This window comes from Chaetura pelagica, unplaced genomic scaffold, assembly GCF_000747805.2.
Source record: "Chaetura pelagica isolate M959 unplaced genomic scaffold, ChaPel_1.0 scaffold106, whole genome shotgun sequence".
NCBI lineage: Eukaryota > Metazoa > Chordata > Aves > Apodiformes > Apodidae > Chaetura > Chaetura pelagica.
The window spans coordinates 4,088,316-4,106,852 of NW_009954222.1; positions in this window are offsets into that span (position 1 = coordinate 4,088,316).

Below are 18,537 nucleotides of genomic sequence, written 5' to 3' on the forward strand. Positions count from 1 at the left end.
TTAAAAAAAGATGAAGTGCTGCAGGGAAGCATTGGTCTCTAGTGGGCACTTCCTAGCAGTGGCAAGTTTTCTTCATAGTTAGGTAGTTGGCAATAGATCATCTACTGCTGTAATAACATGATTGCAAAGTACAATTCCTGATGCTGGCTAGGAGTTCAGAGAATAAAATTACTGCTTATATTTTATTGCATTCTCTATATGTCTGAAACATGCCTGAGAACTACCTTTGCAGGTAGGAGTCTATTTGCTATTCCTTGTGCTCATGAGGATGTGGCCTTTTATATAAAAGCTGATCACCATCAAAAGTGGGTAGAAAACTATTTCCATATAGTTAGAGTTAGTTATTTGAGAAGTAAGTGGAGTATTTTAAACCCTATTTGATTTTTTTATCTCTGACATAAATATTACTACACAATTTCTTACATGGGAATCACCTTCAGGGTGATGAAGTGAAGGAAAATGTTCATCTTTGCAGCAGCTGAAGACTGGGAAGTTGAGTCAAACAAAATATTTACCCAAGTGCCTGTCAGGGGCACAGATACACACAGTGGAAGAAAGCTTAACATGCTACTCTATAAAGGAGCAAAAGGCTATAAATACTAGGTAATCAGGTTTTTCACTTTTATGGCCCTGCACATTTCTTGGACACAGGACTGCATTATTTAAAGACAGTCACTGGAGAAAATCGTCAAGCTCCAAGTGCATTTCAACTGCCTCCTGTTCCTTGACAAATGGAAAGAAAAACAAAATGAAAGAAAAAGCAAACAAAACAAAACAAAAAAACAATCAAACCCAAACAAGAGACAAAACAAAACTTGCTTGTTAAACATTAATTGTAGCCTTGGACGAATCCATCAAGTGCTGAAATATAATTGGTATGACTTAGGAATTATTTTTTTTTAAATAGGAAAAGCATGTTTGATAGGCTAGACTTGTGTTAGGGAGGGCTAAGAAACACTAATAGCCTAAGTCATGAGGGTGGACATATCTGCTGATCAGACCCAGAACTGTGTTAACATGCTATTCAGAAGGAGGCTGTGAAAAGGGAGGCACACATGGCTGAAACATTTTTGGCCAGCTTTCAGGCTTTATCCACTCAACATCAGCATCAGTACAGCTCCCTGTCAACACTTGATGTGCAGCATTTACAGGCAGAGAAGAGAATCTGGAATCCAGCAACATCTTGAACTGCATGGAAGGTGATGGTACCCCATGGGGAACACATTTTCAGACTCAGAAGGGTGAACACCTGTGCTGGTTGCTAACATCCTCAAGCACACCTTTGCTTGCCTCTTCCCACAAATTTCTGAGTAAGTAGAAATTAGGATTTGTGTGTAAAATTTCCTCATTTAATTAATTCCTATTTCTGAGCGCTCTGGGTGAGAAACAATAGCTATAACATTTAGAAAACCCAAATAAATGTCTTTTCATAGAATCATAGAAACATCAAGGTTGGAAAAGACCTTCAAGGTCATGAAGTCCAACCTTCCTTCCTACAATTCCCAACCACTTAATCATCTCCTGAAACACCAAGTCTACCCATTTTTTTTAAGACCTCCAAGGACAGTGCCTCCACCACCTCCCTAGACAACCAGTTCCAATGTCTCCCCACTCTTTCTGTGAATAAGTTTTTCCTAATATCCAGCCTGAACCTCCCCTGGTGCAACTTGACTTGATTTCCTCTTGTTCTATCACAGTCACTAGGGAGAAGAGGCCAACACCCACCTCACTACAACCTCCTCTCAGGTAGTTGTAGAAAGCATTGAGGTCTCCCCTCAGCCTCCTGTTCTTCAGGCTGAACAGCCCCAGCTCCCTCAGCCTCTCCTCATAAGACCTGCTCTCCAGACCCCTAATCAGCCTAGTAACCCTTCTCTACACCCTCTCCCCTCTCCAGCATCTCAATGTCCTTCCCATATTGTGCCTAAAACTGCACCCAGTGCTCGAGGTGTGGCCTCAACCAAGGCAAAGTACAGAGGGGCAGCATCACCTTCCTGGTCCTGCTTGCCACACTATTCCTGATATAAGCCAGGATCCTGTTGGCCTTCATGACCACCCAGGAACACTGCTGGCTGATGTTCAGCTGGCTGCCAATCAATATCCCCAGGTCCCTCTCTGCTGGGCAGCTCTCCAGCCACTCCTCCTCAAGCCTTCTTTTGTTGTTAATATATTTATTGAAGCGTTTCTTGTTGTCCTTTACTGTGGAGGCCAGATGAATTTCTAGCTGGGTTTTGACCTTCTAATTCCCTCACTGCATAGCCTCACAGCATTTTTGTAGTCATCATGAGTGTCCTGCCCCTTCCTCCAAAGGCCATAGTGCCTTGAAGGTACTGTGTTTAACAGTGGTATGGTCTTCCCATGTTTATCTACATTTTGTAACATATAAGCACAACTTGCTCTGGTTTAGGAGGAAACTTTGTGCTGTTTCTGCTTTGGCCAGTTGTTTCTCTGGGGAAAGGACCAGGGTTTGCAATGCAGACCATCACACACTTTCCTGAGATCCTGCCATCTGCAACAGACTGATTCATCATGAGTAGCTGCATCCTGCAGCATGTGCATGCCTGCCACTGGGACTAAGCCTAAATACCAGAGGACCATAAATTCCCTGTCTCATGGATGCTCTTTCACTCCTGTTGGGAGCAAACTGTTGTTATAAAAAAGGACTCTCTGTCCTTTTAAAAAGAGGATGTTTTGCCTTTGAACTGCACCATCTGTGCCCATGTGCATGCAAGACATTTCCAGATGAATCTCCCACAGCTTTCCATCTTTCTGATTTCAGGAGATACAGGAACCCAACCTACTGGCATGTCTTTCTCTCTCCCTCTGCCTCCTCTGCCACTTCAGTGACACAAGTAATACACTGGGCTACACTCCCCCTGCACTTGGCATGTCATTCTTCATCATTTTAAAGGCTACCATGAGCCCTCCTTACCATGGGTCAGATATTAAACAGTGCTCAGTTGTGACAGTAAGTCCTGAAAAACTACCCTGTAATGGATTTGCAAGTTTGTTATGGCAAGTAGAGCACTGTTGTATTGCCTTGACAAAGGATTCCCTAAAGCTGGACATATAATAGGTTCCAAATCCTTCCTTCTGCTTTATTCCTTACATATTCTATGTAGCTTGAGGTATTACAGCAGTTACCATACAAGGAGAGCCTTTTCTTTTATTTTGTTTTGTTTTAATGGGGAATCTCTCAGCGCATTGAGTGACCCAGCTAATGTGGCTTTTGAAAATGTACTGCCACAGCAAGACACTTGGAGATAGGGGGATTTCTTCATTTCCTTCCCCTCCCACCCACTTTCTCATTGTTTGTAGTTTCTCTGGCAGATAAGCTGAAAATCAAAATCTGACTGCTGGAGGCAATACACTGTTCATCTGTTTCCAAGTTCAGAAATTATTGAGATCTTATTGTTTGTGGATCTACGAAGACATTCCCTTGTTCTAACAAAGACAAATACCAGTTCACTCTTGTTCCTGCTGCACAACATTGTATTATTGCTGTTTATATTTCCCTTACTACTTTTGAAAATAATTGTGCTGCAGCTTGATCATCACATTGGTACAACACACAACACCATGTAGCTGCTTAACTACGCATGTGAGTGTTCAGTTTATCAAAAATGTACCTTTCATGTGCCAGTCTCTGGTGAGATGACGGCTCCTGTGTAGTTGTCACATGAGACACATCCCTGAATGACTTCGCAGATACCTGCATCATAGTGTCACAACATTCCTGTCGCAGTGTGCAACAGCATGCCACCATGAAATGCACTGAGAAAACAGGAAAATGCTGCTGTTACGCCATGCTGACATTGTCTACTGTAACATTTGTAGCAGCCACATTTCGCCAACAAAACACAGGACCTACCCTCTCAAAACCAGCCTCATTGTGGAGACCAGAAAAGAGGAACGATCCCTTGGGTGCACTTCCAACTATTACACAGCTACTGTTGTTTGCCTGCAGCTTCTGTGTCTCACCTCTGCAACGGCACTGGGCTAGAGGAAAAAAGTTTCCCCTTCGTCAGGTTGAAGAGGAATTAATTCTCCAGTGCAATGACCCAGCACTCTGAGTCCAGACCAAAGTGGATTTGCCTCCATATAAAAAGTCACCCCAGATGACACTCCTGGTGGTGTCAGCACAGAGCTCCAAAAGTTGGCTCTATGGATATCACAGCAGTGCATAGAGCTAACACTGCCAGAGTCTGTTCTGTAGGCACTGTGAGGAGAGATTGAGTCATTCTGTTCAATTGCTCTCCACATCTTTCAACATTATCTAGTTAAAATATAAAGAAACACATACATTATTTCTGTGTTTTGCTTGTCCTGTATTTTCTGTAGGTTGGAGGATTAGTTGTCAGCAGCACTGTTGCCTTTGATTTCTGTATTAGATAAGTCTATTCTCTTGGACAAGGAATATTATGCTTCTTAAACTATGCTTCTGCAAAGACCTAAATGATTTGCTTCTTTGGCTCATTAGCTTGTCCTTGTTGTTGAGAAAGGACACTACTGCTTCTGAGTTAAACATCCACTTCAGCTGATGAAGAATGCCAAAGAGATTAGCATGGCTTCATCTCCATTTTGTCCACATTTCATATTAAATTTCCTTGCATATTAACAAAGAAAAATGCTCACATCCCTGCAGAGCTGCTTTGTGTGTGCTGGCTGTGAGTAGTAATATATAACACTGCAAAAGGGAGATGGGCAGAACAAAGAGCTAGAATATGGCAAAGATAGGTAGGGTAATGACATGGTGATGAGCAAAGCAGCAGGACAAGGGGATGTGGACAAATTTGGGAACAAAGTTACAGGGAGGTAAAAAGTCATGATGAATATGTCATATGTGTCTAAGGACCAGATTAAGGACACTTCCCTAAAAACTTATGAGTTTATGTTGGGGAATTATGGTATAAAAGAATAAGTTTTTCCACTTTCTGCTTTTCCATGTGCAATGACAGGTAAGCACATCAATACATGAAAGAAACTCCACATATGAGGTGAGTTCCAATGTTCAGCAGATCTTAGCTGTGGACCTCCCCTTCTTCTGAAAGCCGAGCCCATTCTCATCCTGACAAGTTACATTGACACAGTACCTGCCACGAACTGACATTTTACCTTTAAAACCCCATCATTTTAAATGTTACCCAGAATTTCATGTTTTCTAATAGCTGCAACTTATTTTTCAAAAAGTAATTTGACTGGCCATGTACCCATTTCCCTTCTGATAGAATTTTTGCTTCAGTAGGGACATTACATTTAATAACTTAAATTACATCAATACAAATGTCGTTCTTTCAAAATACGTAATTTCCCACTCTTAACACTCAGTTTTATCGGTTTGTAGCTACTTATGAGTTTGAATTGCTTTAATTATAGCTTTGGTGTCCTTAAATTTATGAAATGAACATGTTAGATGGATTATCTCGCTATTTCTTGGCCTTTGTATAGAATCCTTTCCTATTAAGTACAGGAAACCAGGATTCAGTCCTAACCTTATTACTTAGACCATGAAAGCAGATTGGAAACAGGATTGCTGCTTCCTTTTCTTCCTATAAACAAGAAAATCTGGCCAGTCGCTAGAATGGATTTATGGTGATTCACAATGGACTAATCGTTCACACAACCCTACCAATTAACAGTATTACACCAGGAATTAATCTGTCTTGTGACATTTAAGACACATGCTGCACTTATCACGGGTGTATATGGGTACCCATTAATGTGACCTGACACTCATATCTGTGATTAGCTCAAAAGTCTTTCAGTGAAGAGACACCAGCACTGATAATCAGCTCTGTTGAAAACAATCATAAAAATATACTCTGGGCAGTTGCTGCCTCCAGTATTTTACATACTAGCTGCACTAGTGCTTTATATCATAAAACGTCCTTAGCCATAAAATATTGCCATTTGCAGATACTTGTATCCATCAAAGCAGAATGCATGGACTGTTTCTACAAGACTGCACCTTTTAAAGCCCTGATCCTGCAAATGCTTGACTCGGATGACGCTTGAATGTGGCTATTACTCATGTTTCTAAGGTTAAGCATATTCACATCCACTGGATCACTCTTTAGCTCCGAAGCATCTTGAAGCAGGAACGCTGCCTAGAGATGAGTATACCTCTGGGGATAAATTTCCATTGATGTGCTTCCATGCACAGTGTATAAAGAATCAATGATATATGTGCTTGGGTTTTTTTTTAATGAAAATAAATCCATCCTGTGTCCTCAGTGAGACTGGTTTATCACCAGTACATCACAGTTAAACGAGTCACAAGTCAACTAAGGCCAGTCCTGCCTCCTCAGACCTTGCCTCTGAGTCCCACACTGGTTTCTACCCACAGAAAATAAAGCCTTTAATAGAAGCTACTCAGGACTAACTTAGTAATGGACACAATTACAAGTTCAAGTGTATGTGTTTTATATATTTCAGATAAATTCTTATAGGGTCATTTTTATAGAGTGTCCTGGTTTGAGCCAGAACGAAGCTATTTTTCCTTTTAGTGATTTTTTTTCCTTCAGTAAACTTTCTTTTAACTAGTAGCAAAGTGTCCCAGCTTGGACTGATAACAGCTGTGATGTTTTTGTAACTGCTGGGTCTTCAAGGTCACACCTTTACTCTGCTGGCTCAAATGCTACTGTGAGATCTATGGCCCCTCCATAGGAGGCTGAGTTAGACAGACAGCAAAACTGGCCAGAGATATTCCATTCCATATATCTATGTAAGCTCAGAGGAAGGTCAGAGATCACAGAAGACAACTTCCTTCTTTTCTTCCCTTCTCTTCCATCCATGGCTGGCGTCCGGGGACGACTCCATCCATCCATCACCATCAATCCGTGGGCTCAAGCTCTCCTGACCTTCATCACTCTGTGCTTTCTCCAGCAGCTCCGGGATTTTTTGGGACTGTTCACAGCTCAGGAGATGCTGTGGGAGTTCTGGGGGTGGGGGGAGTTAACAGGGGGTTTGCACATTTCCTGAACATCCTGAACATACTTGTATACAATTATATATATATCATTAGTGTTTAAGTAAAGCTGTGCAGTTTAGTCTTCAATCCAGCCAAGTCTTTCTCTTTTTCTCTCTCCTTCCCTACCTAGGTGGGAGGGGGAGGGGATCGAGAGCATTGTTGTTGGACCCGAGTCAAACGGTGACATAAGGTCATACTGGGATGGAGTTCAGAGGAGCTTGATTTAAACAACTGTAGCAGTGGACAATGCAATCAGTACAGGGCTTGAAAGGATCAGGGCTGTAAAAAAACATTAGTCACATATCATTGTTAAATATAGTCGCATAAGAGCACACCTAGAGTTCATTCCTGTTAATTCAGCAAAAGAGAGGAGTAGCTGCAGTTTATTATTCTTCACACGGGCATTTACCATTTCGGAGCAACAGTAAAACAGGAGAGGATTGGGACTGCAGCACATGAGCAGCAGAGCAAGAAATGCACATGTTCAGGCAATCACAGTGTTTTCACTCACACAAGAAATACTTGTATCTACTCAAGTACACTGCTAAATCAGCTGAAAGGGTCTCAAAAACAAAATTGTAGAACCAGGTTCTTTGTTTTAAGAGAAAAAAAAAAAGCCAACAACAAGAACAACAACAAAACAACCCCACACCATAACCTCCAGTATGACACTGCACACACACACACACATGCAGACACACACTCCTGCAATGTCACATTTTATTGCCAACGCCAACTCTGCATCTGCCTCACAGCTGGAAAGCAGAGCCAGAGCTTCAAAGCACAACCCAGCCAAACTCTGTGCAAAACACACACAGAGAAACATCAAAAGTATGGCTCAGAAATAACCCTCTGAACTCTTGGGGCACAAGTAATTCATCCCGAGGCTCGGTGCCATGAGTCGTGCCATCAGCACGGCCAGTGGGGGGATGCTCTGCTCTCAGGAAGGTCTCGTCCAGCCCCAAACCCCCTTCAGCTTCTCCACCACTGGAAACATCCCTGCTGCTGCCCACCCCAGCCACGGGCATCCTCCATTTCATCTTTCACCTCAGACAGAGTCTCCAGCCCTGGTGCCTTCTCATCAGCAGATATCCATGGCAACCAGTCTCCAGCCCCAGGAGGAGGCAGCCGAGCTGGACTGAAAGTCTCTTTTCTGTTCCTGCCTTCATTGCACATGGCAAACGGGCAGGAGAGCCGTTCCCCTGGCTCCCTCGGGTTAGGATGTGCATTTCTGCCTCTCTTTTTGCCCTTTTGAACCATCACCAGAATGCCCTCCATGGATGCCCTCACGCTGCTGACGTTGCTCACTAAACAAAGGCGCTGCCCACCAGGGGACCTCCCGCACCCCACCAAAATTAGCACCCGGTGGGCTGAGCCTCACAAATTACTGACAGACACAGCAGCCCTGGCCGTGCCAAGGCTTTTGTTGTGCCACTCTCAGAAACCAGGCAGCCGCAGAATAAATAGATCCTCATAACACAGTGAAATTGGGGGATCAAATAACTGCAATCGTTACAAAGTGGTTGTTGATGCCGCAGATATTTAGACCGGATAACTGATTTAACATCGCTGCCTCTCTCCTTGCCAGCCAAGCCCCAGCAGCTGGTTTGCATGCTGTGGCCCCATGGCATAACAGCTGAGCCCTCGGTGGATTTAGTTCTAACCTGTCATCCCTGGTCCGTTTGGACCACAGGCAGCAAGCACACAGAGACACAAGCCTTCACACCAATTCCTGCTCATTTGCAGCCCTGGACCAAGCCAGGTTGCCAAAGAATTTTGAGCTCTGTTCAGGGAGTGCTTCCACCATCATTTGTGAGCTAACACTTTTGGATATCCAGCTAAATCTGAGTTGTGTTTTGGCTTTGTGTTCCTGGAATGAAACACGTTTTGTTTCACTCCGTGGCACTCCTTGCCAGATCCTTGGAAGGAAGAAAAGACAGTGGAGTTTGATGGGAACAGCACCAGCACATGGTCCTGCCTCACTGAGGCTGCAGCAGTTCGGAGGCTGATGCTAAAACTCTATGCTGTGTCCAGGTTGCCTCTAACTGCTGTATTATTCCAAAGGGAGGCTGAGAGGCCTCTTACCTTATTTTTTCCATGGAGAGACCTGCATCAAATGCCTCTGGATCTACCTTCCCAAGAGTCTGCCTTTCCTTTGGCCCATGCACATGAAACCCTGTACAGCTCTGCAGTCTTACAAAGGTCTTTCAGCATTAGTCACTGAATGCACAGTCCATGAAAATGCCTTAGAATATACCTATGAAACATCTGTGGTAAATTTAAGTTTTAAGGGGAAAAAAAAAGCCCATTCATAACAATTTTAAATATTAAAAGATGTTTTTCCCCAAAAAATACAAAGAAAACTAAGAAGGTCTGCAACCTGGAGGACCTCTTTATGTCCCATGTTTAAAATCCAAATTCTGACCATTGCAGTGGGTGAGTTCCTGATAGCAGAGCCAGCTGAATGGTGTGGGTCACAGCTGTGCTTCAGGGCAGGGCTTGACACAACTGACTAAGATGGCACCAACACCTTCTTCAGCTGCACAGTGAAAATAGCAACTTAGAACATCAGGAACCTGTGTTTTCCCCAGACTGATGCAGTGGATGGGCCACATATGTAGCCCATTAATGCAGAGAGATTATATACACAGGCTTTCTACCTCATCCGTCTAAAAAGGTTATTAACTGTCTTACTTGCATCTAAGGGGAGAGATTGGCCAGAGCTGTCATGTGTTCCTGTCAGATTTTTCATACTAGCACTGCAAATTAGGACTTTGGGGAGTTAGCAGAAAATAAAGATAGGTGGTACAGAGCCAGGAGGAGGGAAAGGTTGAATGCTGTATTTGCAGGGGGTTTAACAGAAACAGGATCAGAGTGAAATTCAGCCCTGTTGCAGGGGGTGAGCTCGAATCCCATGGAACATCCCACTAAACCCTGATGGCTCCACAGCTAAGGTAGACCCTTCACACAGAAAAAATACCTCCATTAAAAATATTTTAAAAAGCAGTCTGGCTTGGGTGTCCACACATTTCCAACGGACTCCAAAAAGATACAATGCAGTGTCCGCATACCCTAATACCATCCTTAGGTACATGAGATGCAGCTATCACTAGAACCCGGGAGGGTAGACAGAGATATCAAAGCAATTTTCTCCTACACAGGAACAGCCATTATTGGTCAGGAATACAAAGGCTATAAAAGTGATGAATTTCTGCACTTCAAGTCCAGTTACAAGAATCCTCCACTTTTCTATGATTTGTTCACTGCACATTCATATGTTCATAAAACCAACATTATTAGGCCATATTCTTTCCTGTTCATTATTTCTTTGTGCTATTGCACTGGGCATCTCAGAGGCTTCCCCAATGTACAGTTTCTGCATGAAAAAAAGGGGGAGAAGGACCTTTGCCAAGCTCCCATCCCACCTGTTCCAGCCTGTTCCCACACTGGAGGGAGGCATGTGGTACTTGCATAAAAAGAAGGTTTCTACTGAATCAAAATGCCTTACAGTATTTCAAAATCCCCCTCATTTATCCTGATGTCTTTGCTTCAACTCCTCTTTGGCTCCCCACTCTCTGCACTGGTTCACTGCCCACTCCCACCTGTGCCTGCAGCTTTAGCTCCAGTGCTCTGGAGCACCAGGCTCAACCCCTCTGAGTGCATCGATTGCCCTGATGAAGCTGTAATAACTGCCTAGAGATGACTTCTGAGGAAAAGAAATGCAGAAAAGATGAAATAATCAATTCTGGTAAGAGTAGGATTTACATCATGAGTTGCCTGAAATTTGACAAGCCTTAAAAAAAGAGCAGGAGTGTTTTGAGAAACTGGCTAAAAACCCAGAGCAAATAGTAAAAATCATTAACTGCCTGCATTTAGGAGTTCCAAGTACAGAACTACCACAGGACAGTTTCTTTCCAGTCTAACCCAAGCTTCACTTTCTCCTTTGTTTAGATGGTTCAGGGCAGCTGGAGACAAAGGCTTCTCATTTTATTTATCTGTAAAATACCATACGCATCTCTTGCCCCATGTATACAGTAGAATACTAAGAGTTATAATAGCAGCATTGAAAAGCTCTCATGAAAGTTTGCTCTTTGGAGACTTCAAGACCCATCCCTACTCAGCCAGAAGTCCAAATACATCAGAGTAAACTACAAACAAGCACTAAAAATGTTTCCAGGATTTGAGTTTCTCAAAGATTTACTGTGCATCACTGGAAGTCTTTGCTCACTGCGAGAAGATAACAAAGCTTGTTTATACAAATAGCAATTTGACTTTAACAACAATTTTCCTCCTATTGTTTTTGAAGATATTCATGTTTTATTAAAAAGGAGCTTTCCCTATGCAGAACCCAGCTGCTTCTGCTTGATCCTGCAGTGAAGTCATCATAATCCTGTTTTATGATGCCACAGTCTGTTGCCATGAAAATAATTGCTGTGTCATAAATTCAGCATTATAACTTTACTGTGATATGAAGAATGAAAAAACAGTCTGCGGGGTTAAAACTACCTGGTGAAACACACAAATGCCTTTGAAAAGTAGCTACAGCAGCTCAAGGGAAAAAGAAGGCAAAATATCTGAAAAGTAAGCATATGTAGGCAATGACACAACTCAAAGTGCCCCCAATGTGAAAACTCTCCGATACAAGACAAATCAGAGCAGTTAGGTCACAGAAAAGCCTGCATGAAGGGTAGAACATATGGAATTTTGTGCTGTTAATTAGGGTGTGCCTATGGCAAGGCCACTGCACTTGGATTTGCTTCAATTCAGAAATGCTAAGCTCAGCATAATGGTCTGGTTGGAGTACAGAAAAGAAAACCAAACATGTTTGGTGTTTTTTTGGTTGGTTGGTTGGTTGGTTTTTGTTGTTTTTTTTCCACAGATGCCAGAACAGACAATGTAGAAATCAGAAGAAATAACAATATAAGGAATGGAACAGTGTCCAAAGTCTCCAGCCTGGGCCAGTTATGCTCCAGGTGAGACACCCAGATCTGGAAAGCCAGCTAGGACACAAGTCCCAGGCCTTTCCATTCTTCTTAGGGTCAGTTTTTGCCCTTCACAAAATGAGTATAGAGATGTTTAGTGACCTATGTAAAGCTCACTGGATTGGGACAAAGGGGATCTAGACTGTTCTTGTCACTTCCATCACTGGCTGAGTGATGCTGGGCCAGTTCCTTTGCTATAACCCAGTTTCCTCAGCTTAAACAGGGCTAACAATACCAACCTCCTCTACAAAGAGCTTCCCAGTTCACAGAAATTTGGATGTTATTATGATGATTAGCAATCACATCATGAGGGTGGGATTAATTTGTTCTAATTCAGATGTTTATAATATTTTTAACTCTTTCAAACCAACCCTAAGATCATTTTTATGGTCAGTTTAGAAGTTAGTTTTCTCTTTTGTGTTTGTGCATGATATTTACAGGACTCGATCCAATCACCTAACATAAATGCAGTCCTGAATATGAACTACATTTAGATCCACCCTTTGAAGGAACTGCTGAATGCTTTGGAATTGAAATCTGAATATACAAAGTTGTTGGTCCCTTAAAGAAATGCACAAAGCAACTGGCTTGTCCAGGTTTATTTTCTATATACCAATGATTTAGTCATAGACAGAAGTCTTGTGATTCCCAAATAAAGCAAATCCATTCATATGGTTGTTAAGGTGATGCCTCTTTCTCCAGTGAGATTTTTTTTGTTGCTCTGCTGTTCTTCTTTGAGTCAACATTAAATAAAAAGTCAACTTCAGGACTCATAGTGACATGGAGTTCTGTGGATTTTGGATAAGATCTACAGTGAGCTACAGTGTCATGTCCACATCAGACCTTACACAATTATGAACACTGTCTTTCAGATGTCTGTCTTTGTCACAGCACCTGTGATGTATCTTGTGGGCCTGAGAGGGCAGGACAATATGAGGCTTGGAGAAAACCCTCAAGTTTAATAAAGTCCCTCAATGCTCATAACGAAGTTAGGAGCTGAAAAGGGCCTTTGAAAAAGCCTTTTAAATTGTACTCTCTCACCTGAGCATGAATGGGTCCAAATTAACATTTTTGAATGAGATAATTTGCTGTAGATCCAAGCAGCTAGTTGTTCACACTTTATCTAGGTCTTGCCATGGGAAGAGAGGGTGAATGGAACTGGAGCATTTAAAAGAACAAAGACACAGAGATACCAGCCATGCTGCCTGTCAGCTACAGAATAAAGAGAAGATTTTAGAGAGCCTCCACTACAAGAAGATGCCCCTTTTATGAGCCAGGTTTACTTAAAACAAAAGCTCACAGCCTTCATTTCTGCAGTAAATTCTGGGAAATGGACCAAGCAAGACTAGCCAGCTGTGTTCAAGGCACCATTCTTATGGTCTGTTTGCCTTTGACATTTTGTGCTACATGTTTTCCATTACAACAGCACGTACTTGCTAGTTCATTTGACAGCCTATGCTGCTCTATATGTAGACCTGCATATTAAATCAGGTTGACTGGGGCTCAAGAGCAAACTCAGACAGGAAAGAGAGGACTTGTCTAGTTTCACAACACTGTTGCAAATGTTGCATGAAGGTACCTGCCGTTTCCTGAAGGACACAGCAACTGTGGGACACCGTGATAAAAAAAAAACCCAAACAATTGGTAAGGTTTTTTGGTGGTTCTTGTTGTGGGGTTTGTTTCTGCAGTGTTTTAACAATGGAAATTTACATTGCGTTAGAACTTCCAAATATAGCCTGTACTGATGAGATATATTTATATATTTATTTGTGTATTTATCTCCCTTTGTACTTCTCTAAGACCACCACAGATACAAAGAGTAGAGGCTGAGTGATGTCCCAGCTGTACTAGCCTTACCATACTGCAGCTGAATACTTGGAGTTGAATTTATTGACTAGATTCATGTTACTGAACACAGGAATCCAGAAAAAGATTACTTCACTGAACTGAGGAAAGAAATTGGATTGTGGCAAAAGATATTTTGGCTTCTATTAAATTAAGAACTTGGAAAAAAAATCTTTGCAAATACATAGCAGCAACAAAACTACATATGTCTTTTCTTCCTCAGAGGAAAAGACCATGTATAAATTTACAAGCTTCTAACACATTAGTCTGCAATCAGTGGAGAAAGAAGATATCTCTTCTCAACTACTTTCTCCTAAATTTGAGAGAGCCTCTGATGTTGACTATCTTAAAGTTCAGTCTCGCATGGCAAGAAAAATCTAATATTAGTGAAGAGAAGACAAAGGTTTTGATGGTTTATTTCATTAACAACCCCTATTTTTCATTAAGTATATAGATTGCTAGAAAATGGTACTCTGAAACACACAGAATAATATCTGAAAAATACCTGAAATAATATGCAACCCTACAGCCTCTCCAGTAATTTCAAGGCTCAGTTTTTGTTGTCTTACTTCATGTCACAGAGTTTGCTCACATCTGGGCAGACTCTTTACAGTGAGACATCCTTATTCATGCTCATTGCTACCATTACAGAGCATGTTAGTACATTCCTTTGTTGTTTGTTTGGGTTTTTTAAACTAAATTTAATGAAGGCCATTCACTCTTGAATTGTTTTCTCCTCTGTTTTAACACATGGTGAGTGAAGAGCAGCAGCCTCTTGAGATCTGCTTCTACTGCAGTCCAGTAGTTCAGTTACTAGCCACTAGATTCATGTTTTCTGCTTCTCTACCTTCAGGGTAGGTCAGGTTTGAAGCAGTGGTTAGGATTCTATTTCATTGACAGCCATGCCCAAGATAAGGTCTCAAAGTGCCAGACCAGCTGCGGTTTTATAAACAGTGCCTAGTTTTCTTCTACTTCAGCTGGTCCAGCACTTTGAGACTTAAAGACCATTCTTGAGGATGTGGTGGCAAGAATCCCCATCTCAAGTCTATTCAGTAGATGAGTAAAGAAATACAGATGAATTATCTGAAAATGCAGAAGTGTTCCCTACTTACTGCTGTCATTATCCACACAATCTGTGTGACAGAGAGTACAAAAACTGTCAATACGTTGCTCAAACAGTCCATACACTTTGGATTTTTTACCCCAAGGAGGCAGCTACAATAAAGGGATGCTTGGACAGGCACTTATATGTGGGTGGGATTTAAACCAAAAGATCCTGCCAGTGTCCCACAGACATCCATCTACAGAAGTTTATTGTTTGTTTGTAAATAGGATATACCTCAGCTGGACACAGAGGGCCTGGCTAGTAGATGTGATCCACAAATGACACTTTTTGTCATCACTTGTCCTTTCCCACACCAGACTGAAGCAACATTTGGAGGCAGCCTTGTGGAAACACACAGTAGACTTGTCCACCTTACTCTGTCATGTGGAGCACGTTGCCATCTTCTCTCCACAGGCTGCCCACAAGTCTGGTCTCAGTCCCAGGCCCATGAATACTTATTCCTGGGCTGTGACAGCAGCTGCAAATCACTTCGATATACAGAGCAGGTGGCAAATTCCTGATCTGAGCCAGGGCTGAGAGGACTTTCTTGCTTAAGGTGTTTTAGATCTTACCTGGATTCATCCTACAGAGATAGAAGCTGCTACACAGCTTACAGGACTTAATCAGACCTGCTGCACTGAATCCAGAGATGAAAAACACAACCTATGGAGGCATGGCAGAGATCACAATGTAGGGACTGGAACAGGAAAACGAGAAAGCATGTGTGCAGCAGAGGATGAAAATCATTGCAGGCAGCTGCCCATCACACAGCACAGGAGTACACAGTGTGCTGGGCAACAGCCGTAGAAGCATGGGAGGTTATTTTGTCCTCATTCTGTCTTCTATGCAGTCCATGCTGGATGGCTGCTTCCCAGTTAGCAGTTGTCCTCAGTACAACTGGAAGAGCAGGGATCACGTCTTCACATATAAAGTAAAATCTACTTTTCTGAGAAAAAAAATCATCACTTTAGAGACACCGTTCCCCAGCATCAGAACAGCCATTCACCTCCCCAGATATAACATGCGTGTTTGTAAGGCAGACCTGAGAGGCCCTGCCAGATTCCTTTGCCTACAGCAGGAGAGGTCATCTCTGCCCTAAAGCAGGAGCCACCGCTGGTGACGTCCAACTGATGTGTCAAAACACAAAGACATGCTTGCACATTGATTTGGTTAACTTTATAACTTTAGCAGTGTAATTTGTGTTATTCAGCAAATTCCTGAGCAACGACAGTGTTTCATTGCTCACGGAAAGACTAACTGAAGCAGGGTAGTAATTTTCCCCTTGAAATAACCAAGTAATTGAAGGAGCAGAGAGATCTTTGTGAAGAGACAGGAATAGTTGTTTTTTACACATCGGATACATTTTAGCTTCACTATTGTAATGGAGCTTCAAAGTAAAGTTAAAATGTAAAGTGTGCTTCAGTTTATACATCCATGCATGCCAAAGGCCCAGCACATTACCTGTTTGAATTGAGCTGTTTTTCACCACAAAGGACCCTGTTCCCCCTGTAAAGGGATGGAGTCCGTACCATAATCACTTAGTTTTCCCCTTTCACTTCTGTCAGTTCATATATTCTAAGCATACACAGGCATGTTGTGTTCTTAGACAAGAGGCTTTGAAAACAAGGGGGAAAAAGATGGGGTTTTCCAGGTCCAGACAGCTCAGAAAGTATACAGCTAAAAAATCTACCCACAAGGGGACTCATATGAGAAGATGCACCAGGAATAAGATGGAATAAATTATATATGTGTATATATATATATATATATACACATATATATAAAATCAGACATCTTATGGTGAGACCAAGGGAAAACAAGAAAAGAAAAAAAAAAAAAGAAGAAGGGCATTAAAAAATGAAAATCCCAAATCCTGATGCTTTTCGGAATCCTAACCAGCAACTGCTGAGGCTGTGAGAAGACAAAGATCTTTGAGCTGGCACACTGGTAGTAGTTCTTCCACAAGGGAATAAAAGGTCACGATGACGTCTTCCCTCCAAGATGTAGTTTCCTAATTTTCTCCCCGGTATGAATTCACTGAGAAAGCCGTGCCCTTGTGAAAGGAGTGAAATCTTCTGCTTAATATTTACATCTTTACTGAGCAGTAATATGGAAAACAGGTTTGGGGAATGTAGAAGCAGGCAGCTTAGGGAATACTCTGGCCTGGGCTGAGCCACTGCAGAGGCAGACAGCCACCTGCTGCCAAGAAATGAAACAGAAAGCAGCCACACAGGCTTCCTGAGAGCTGCATTACAGAAAACCATGCCTCACATGAAACAGCTTTGCTTGGCACACCAGGCAATCCATACTAGCCAGCATCAGAACAAACCTGTGTCAGGAAACATAATATTATTTCCTCCTACTGACATGTTCGTGCCGCATCTAGGGGAAAGAATCAGAAGCAGATGATGGAGTGGAAGCGTTTTCCATATAGATGCGTTTCAGGTTTTCAGTTTCCATTTGTGGAAAATCTCTTCTCCCTCTCCCTCCACCCCCCTCCAACAAGCACAGCCGAGTTCACAACGAATCCCCCACAGGCTGAGCCGCTCCGAGCTCTGACACCGAAGGGCAGCCAGAGGAGGCCAGCGATGCAAATTGGAGCAGTGGGAGTACCCTGCAGGTAGCCGAGTATCAGATTATCCAGGCACCACAGCCTTCAGCTTCCACCTGGAAGGAAGAGAGACAAAAGCCTCCCTTTGTATCCCAGCGTTTTGCAGGAATTAAACACAGCTCCCCTTTGTGGCAGACCCAGACTCTCTCTCCCCAGGAACAGGGGGAAGCCAGTAAACTCCCCAGGCTGTCCTGGGGGAATGGCCTATTTTAAGCCTGCTTGCAAACATCTCCCTGTGCATGTGCTGTATTTTCACGGAAGAATAATTTAATCTTCATTGCCATCATTAATTTTTGACAGAGCACCATACGACGTCCTGTTTACAGCCCACTAAATCTCCATTATGAATCCATGCTTACAGAAAAAAGAACAATCTGAAGAGCCGTGTTAAGTTTTATTATTACATTCCAGCCCTGAAATGCAGGAAGATGATTAAAGTTACTAAAAAATAAAAATATTAAAACCCCACAAACCTGAACAATTTTACTATGCTGTTTTCCAGCTCCAGAACAAGGAAACCTTGTTCAAATAACCTATGGTAACACAACAAATTACTTTAAAACTGCATCTCTAACATATTGGCATTATTGCAATATTTATCCTGTTGTCTCCAGCTGTGTTGAACAGCACAGGCAGGTGATGCTGCTCAGAGCCAACCGAAATTCTGTGGCAGAAGCAGAGACTTTACTCTGACAAGTGGGATTTTACTAATACTTCTTGCACTCATACCCTTTCATTCAGTAACCTAAGGAGAAGTTTGCAGATTTCCCCAGGTAAAACTATGCAGAGCCAAAACCAGGCATCAGCAAGGAGGACTGAGGAGAGCTAAGAGATCTAGATGGATTACAAGGCAGAGACTTCACCCACATCCAAGGTTATGAAGGGCATTTGTAAGACCATCACCAAATTTGACCCAATGTTTGCAAAACCTACATCGAGGTAACTACTGATGAGCAGCTACAGTAGATCAGATCTCTGTTGTTGTCACCTACTGCTCACACATGGCAAGAACACATAGGTGTTTCAT